Source organism: Hylobates moloch, unplaced genomic scaffold, assembly GCF_009828535.3.
Source record: "Hylobates moloch isolate HMO894 unplaced genomic scaffold, HMol_V3 SCAFFOLD_21, whole genome shotgun sequence".
In the NCBI taxonomy this organism is placed as follows: domain Eukaryota; kingdom Metazoa; phylum Chordata; class Mammalia; order Primates; family Hylobatidae; genus Hylobates; species Hylobates moloch.
Genome location: NW_026652296.1, coordinates 20,735,191 through 20,741,248, shown reverse-complemented (window position 1 = coordinate 20,741,248; position 6,058 = coordinate 20,735,191). Strand labels below are relative to the sequence as shown.

The 6,058-nt window shown below is 34.6% G+C and overlaps 1 long non-coding RNA gene across 1 annotated transcript; it reads left to right on the top strand.

Moving 5' to 3' along the window:
• The first annotated feature begins 226 nt into the window (after positions 1-226).
• Positions 227-4,286, top strand: LOC116461321 (uncharacterized). Its single transcript, XR_004246036.1, has 3 exons — positions 227-257; positions 2,036-2,215; positions 3,660-4,286. It is a non-coding gene; the product is annotated as an uncharacterized LOC116461321 (long non-coding RNA).
• The last annotated feature ends 1,772 nt before the right edge of the window (positions 4,287-6,058 follow it).

The window sequence follows — 6,058 nt, the reverse complement described above, 5'->3', positions numbered from 1 at the left end:
CCTGATCCTCTCCCTCCTCCCATCCTCCACCCTCTGAAAGGTCCCGGTGTGTGTTATTCCCCTCTGTGTGTCCATGTGTTCTCATCATTTAGCTCGCACTTATAAATGAGAACGTGCAGTATTTGGTTTTCTGTTCCTGCGTTAGTTTGCTAAGGATAATGGCCATTATCTTAGCCATTTGAAAATAATGATTTAACCTCTCTCACCTTCATTGTCATTTTAGAGGAAACTACCAATTGGTGTCTTGCTGAGACAAAGTATGTAGTTCACTTTTATTTTTCTTTCTTTACGTACATGTAGAAACAAACATACAGTTCTAAGTTTTGAAAATTAAAGTTTAGGAACATATTTGTGTTACTTTAATTTTACATTACATATCTTTGCAAAATGCTGAAATTTGCACTTATTTTAACCAGGCAGAAAACAAATAGGACTGGATTTTTAAAAACTGTTTTTGATGCTTTACTGAAAGTTGTTTTCCCTCTTTCGCCTTTATTTGATATGAATTTTGTCTCTTTTCTCAACCAAAAGGAAGCACATTTTTCAAATGTATTTTCTTCTCTTCCCATACTTTGGCTCCTTGCAACCAAGAACAGCATAATTTTCTATGTATTTTTTATTTTACAAAGAATTATCTTTTCCTTTAGGGTAAAGCAACTTGGATTCATTCATTAAAAAGAAAAGCAAAAATAAATAAAACACATTTTTAAAAAGCAAACAAAAAAGTACACAGCTTATTCTTGTCAAAACTTTACCAACATGGCTATTTTGTCTTCTAGCATTTCAGGTTTTAGATTAAAAGCCTCAGATTAGACAAATTTTTGTTCCTCCCAAGATGTCAACATATTTGTATTTATATATTTTAAAAATTCTTGTAAGTTTTATTATTTTTCACCAAAATGATTTTAGCGTTTAAAAAAATCCTTATCATTAAAAAGGTGAAGAATATAGACCATTAATTCTATTATTTTTAGGTACTTCTCAGTAAATCTCTGCAATTTACCAATACAGTTTCTCTTCCATATTAAGGAAATGTCTCTTATTACGAATGTGGTTATTGTCTTTCTTTTCATTTTCCTAATCTTTCCAAGACTCTTTCCTCAGGAGAACCTATTATTTCTATTTTAGGTCTCTATTCTTTGTTCATTCTAAAATTTTCTTTCTTGCCATTTTTATCTCATTGTTCTCCTACTTTTTATTCTGAGATGTTTTCTCAAAATACCCTCCTGGCTACTGATTCAACATCCCTACAATCTCAATTATATTCTTTTCTGTGCTGTGAATATTGCTGGGATTTTAAAAATGTTCACTAATCCTTAATTCAGTTTATCTCTAAAAATGTGTGTGTGGGTGAGTGTAGGGAAATGCAGGGAAAATAAATAATTAAGGAACACACACTGTCTCCTTAATTATTTCTTTTCTCTACATTTAAGGGTCATATCTTTCTACATATTTGAGTATAATAGTTTCTTAAAATTTTCTTTTGAATACTGCAATTACTGATAGTAGCTTACTTTTTTGAGATTTCTGAAACTTATCTTTCCTATCGAGCCTTATAAGTTCTCTTTACACATATGTTTATGTCTATATCTACTTGTCTATTTGTGTATCTATCTTTGTAGAGAGAAAGACTTGGACAAGTTACTTACAAGGAAGTTATTGGACAGTTATTTTTTTTTGTGAAATATGGTCTATTTTCATCTTTGAAAATCTGATAACTGATATTATATATATGGACTTTAAAAAATTAATATAGGCATTAAAATGGTTTTACATTTATTAATTATTGGAATTTCTTATTTAATAAATTGCCTGTTGATGTATTTTCCTATTTTTTCTCTTGAGGCATTCATAATTTTATAGTTAATTGGCAAAACTTCTTTGCTTACCAAGAATATTAATACTTTTTCTGGAAAATGCCTAGCAAAGACTTTTTGTCCATTTAAAAATTCTCCAGTTTCTTGTTATTTATGACTTAATGACATTTCAGAACTTTAATACACTAATATCTGTAAATCTCTTCCTTTTTCCTTAGAAAATATTCTCACAACTCAAGACAAGTTAGATATCCACTTGTGGGAACAGTGCTGAAGGCCTGGACTAAGATGGTAGCAATGGAGACAGACTAAAGGTCAGCATAACAGTCAACATTAACGGGGTTGAATCAACAGCACAAAGTGCCTGATTGGAAATACAGAGTAAATTACAGTGAGAAGTGTGTTGCTGTCCAGGTTTCTATCTTGAATATGTAGACAGATGATGGTCAGCAAGCAAGAAAACAGGCAGAACAATTTTAGAAACTGAGAAAATGTATTTCCAATGGAACTAATAAACCAGAGTCCGTAAATAGCATTCTAAGATATAGGAGGCTGATACGGTTTGGATTTGTGTCCCTGCCCAAATCTCATGTCAAATTATATCTCCAATGTTGGAGAAGAGGCCTAGTGGGAGGTAATTGGATCATGGAGGTGGATTTCCCCTTTGCCGTTCTCATGAGATCTGGTTGTTTAAAAGTGTGTAGCACCTCCCACTTCTCTCTGTTCCTCCTGCTCTGACCATGCAAGATGTGACTGCTTCTCCTTTCACCATGATGTTTCCTGAGGCCTCCCCAGTCACGCTTTCTGTACAGCCCACGGAACTGTCAGCCAATTAAACCTCTTTTTAAAATAAATTACCCAGTTTCAGGTATTTCTTTATATCAGTGCATGAACGGACTAATACAGAGGCAGAAGCACATTTGCAGGCAGAAATGGGAAAAAAAATATATCAGAAGAAAGGATAAGAGGAAGAGCTTAAGAATAAGTATGTGCAAATTTTAGTTGATGCTGGACTGGGGAGAGGTGCTAATGGATTCAGATCCTGGGGGATTCTGGACAAGGATATGGTCCAGAGATCAATGGGAAGGAGAAGAAAATTAATAAACTTGACTTAAGGACTAGGCTGTAAGTTGAGAAATGTAATGTTTATGCTAATATTTTTACAGAAAAAGGTGTTATCATTCTCAGTTTTGCAACCTGATTCAGAGAAGCTAAGCCATAGGCCTCAAGCCACATGGACTACGTGGTGGCATCTATTTAAATTCATATTTATTTGTTCTTAGCACTTTTGTTGCGGTCGCTATGCTACCTCTAAGTAGGACTTTGACTTCCTACAAAATTCACTGTTACACATCCAGGTAGATGTGAATACATGCTGCGTTAATGTCTGTCACCCATAGTCACTGCATGGGAATTTGGCATGACAGCACTGACAACATGCCTCCTATCTTTAGGTTAAAGTGGATATGTTATCATTACCCTATGCAAAAGAATCTGATCATTGCCCTGAAGACAATTTTGTTATCTCACATTGCATATGTGATCATTACCCAGAGGGCAGAGATGAAATCATTGGCCTATAGGAATACCTATCATTATGGCTTGGCAAGTGGAAAAGTGATAATTAACTTGCACAAATAGATGGGATCATTGCACTACAGACAGAACTGTTATTGCATTTCCTGAAGAAATGCAATCTCTAGTGTGCAAAAGACAATGTGTTATCTACATTTATGGTAGAGATATGCTCCTTATATTGCCCATAATGATGATATCAATTGCATTTCAGGTGGAAATTAAGATTGTTGCATTGCTGATAAACTTGTTATAATTACGTTGCAGAAAGAGATGCAATCATTCCCTTGCATATGGTGCGTATGAAGATGGGATCATTACAGGAAAGGTCAAGGAGATGCAGTCATTATGCTCTATATACACCCATTTTCATGGCTAGAGGCTGAAGATGGGATGCTTTCTTTGCTGGAAGACCTATCACCTGTTAGGTTGCAAAAGATGGGATCATCATCCTAAACAATAATTTAGAGTCCCATAACAATTTTAAGTGTACTGTTCATGAAAATTTGAATACATTGTATTGGGAATATAACGGAAGTGAGATGCCTCATGTCATGAGAAAATCTGACATAAACTCCTTAAGCATGAGAGGCCATGTGGGTATGGAAGCCCTGAAAGGGAGCAAAAAACAGCCAGACCCTAGCTATTCCAGTCATCCCAAATGAGGTGCCAGACTTGTGAATGAGGCCATCTTGCATCATCTAGGCCTAGTAGAGCTGCCAACTGACTGCAAACACATGACTCAATGCAGTTAATGCCACATGGAGCAGAGACAAGCTGCCCAGCTGAGCCCAGTCCAGATGACAGAATCATGAGCAAATAAGGTTGTTGTTCTTTTAAGCCACTAAATTTTTGGGTGATTTGTTACGCAGTAATAAATAACTGAAACAACTATGTACAGTTTAATGATCTGAAATCAATCCATAGTGTTATGATAGCTTTTTTAACAAAATTGAAATGATAACTTATTCATTTACAATGCAAATCAATTTAATGGCAATAGTTACAACTGCCCTGAAATGATCTAAAGCCTCATGAAGTTGATTTAATATCTAGCTATCCAACATACTTAATCACATGTTCACAGTTGATGAATAGTGACTGAATCTCCACGAGCAAGATAATAGTAAAAGCTCTTTTTTTCTCTCTCTTTCTTTTTTTTTTCAGATGAATAATTTTACATTTACACTGAGAAAAAGTTAAAGTTGCGGCTCTGTTTTCACACTACCTGAGGGATCTTTGTAGGTTACGTAAACCCTACGCCTCCTGTGTAAGTTGAGGAAAAAAATTCCAAACTCAGTGTTATTGAGAGGATTAAATAAGATAATTTATGCAAAGTTTTAACCATGTTGCTAGCATTTAAACTTTAACTCTTGTCCATGTCTCTAATGTAATTTAAAATGATCTTACTCTTCAAGGGTTGATCTAATAGAATATTTGTCAGACACAAAGACCAAGATTTGTCCCAGTTGATGAACCATGGGTATAACTCAATAGCATATTGGCAGTTTTTATTTTCTGTTAAGTCTGGATACATTCAATTAGTGATTTATTTCTTAATTTGTCAAACATCACAGTAACAAAGTAACATCTTTTCTATCCATATTATATTGTGGTTACAAAAATGGATAAATTATATTTGAATTAAAAAAGTTAATTGCCACCAAAGAAGACAAAAATAGAGAAAAATAAAAGATATATGTCAAGAAGGAATAAAGAGGCTGATAACATGAGATCTCTTCTAGCTTTGAAACATGTCTTGTGAAATGACTAAAATCTTGAAAAACTAGGATCAAGTGTTGGCAAGGAGATGAAGTAATTCTAAGTCTCATCCATTGCTAACGGGGTACACATTGGTTTAACCAGTTTGGAGGACTGTTTGGTAATGTCTAAATATTTATTAAAGTTAAACCTACTCCCAAGTCTTATAGCCCAGAAATTTCAAATGTCTTCCAAAAGATCTATACAAGAATGTGTATAGCAGCCGTAGTCATAACTCCCTAAAACTGGAAATGGCCCAAATGTCCATAAAAAGGGAAATGGATACATGTATCATTATATATTTATCTAATGAATTGCTATATAGCTGTAAGAATGAGCAACCCACTGATAAATGCCACAATATCATGAATCACATAGACATTATGCTGCACGATATAAGCCAAAATAAAAAATGTCTTATTTCACTTATATGAAGTTCTAGAATATGTAAACATTATTTATGATGACAGAAATTAAAATAGCAGTTCCCTTTGCATAGGGGGAGGGTATGGATTATGGAAGTGTATGATAAAACATTGTACATTGGTGGAGTGTTCTATATCTTGACTTGAGTGGTTACTAGGATATATGTCCACAAAAAAGTTATCAATCCATACTTAAGATTTGTGCCCTTTACAGTATGTGTGTTATACAGCCACTGAAAATAAATTGATAGACAAAAAGTAATGTCTTCTAGGTTCCATATGGAGAGGACTGGTGAAGCCAGCATTAGGCATGATGGGGATGTGCATAAATGTGTATGTTATCCACTGAGACACAGATGCTGAAGCACCAGAAGATTAAAGGCACTTCTATTTGTTTTTCTACCCAGCTGAAAGGACAGAACCCTTCTTCCACAGAACCAGGACAGTCCAGGGGAACGTAGTCCTTCGACGGAAAGCTAC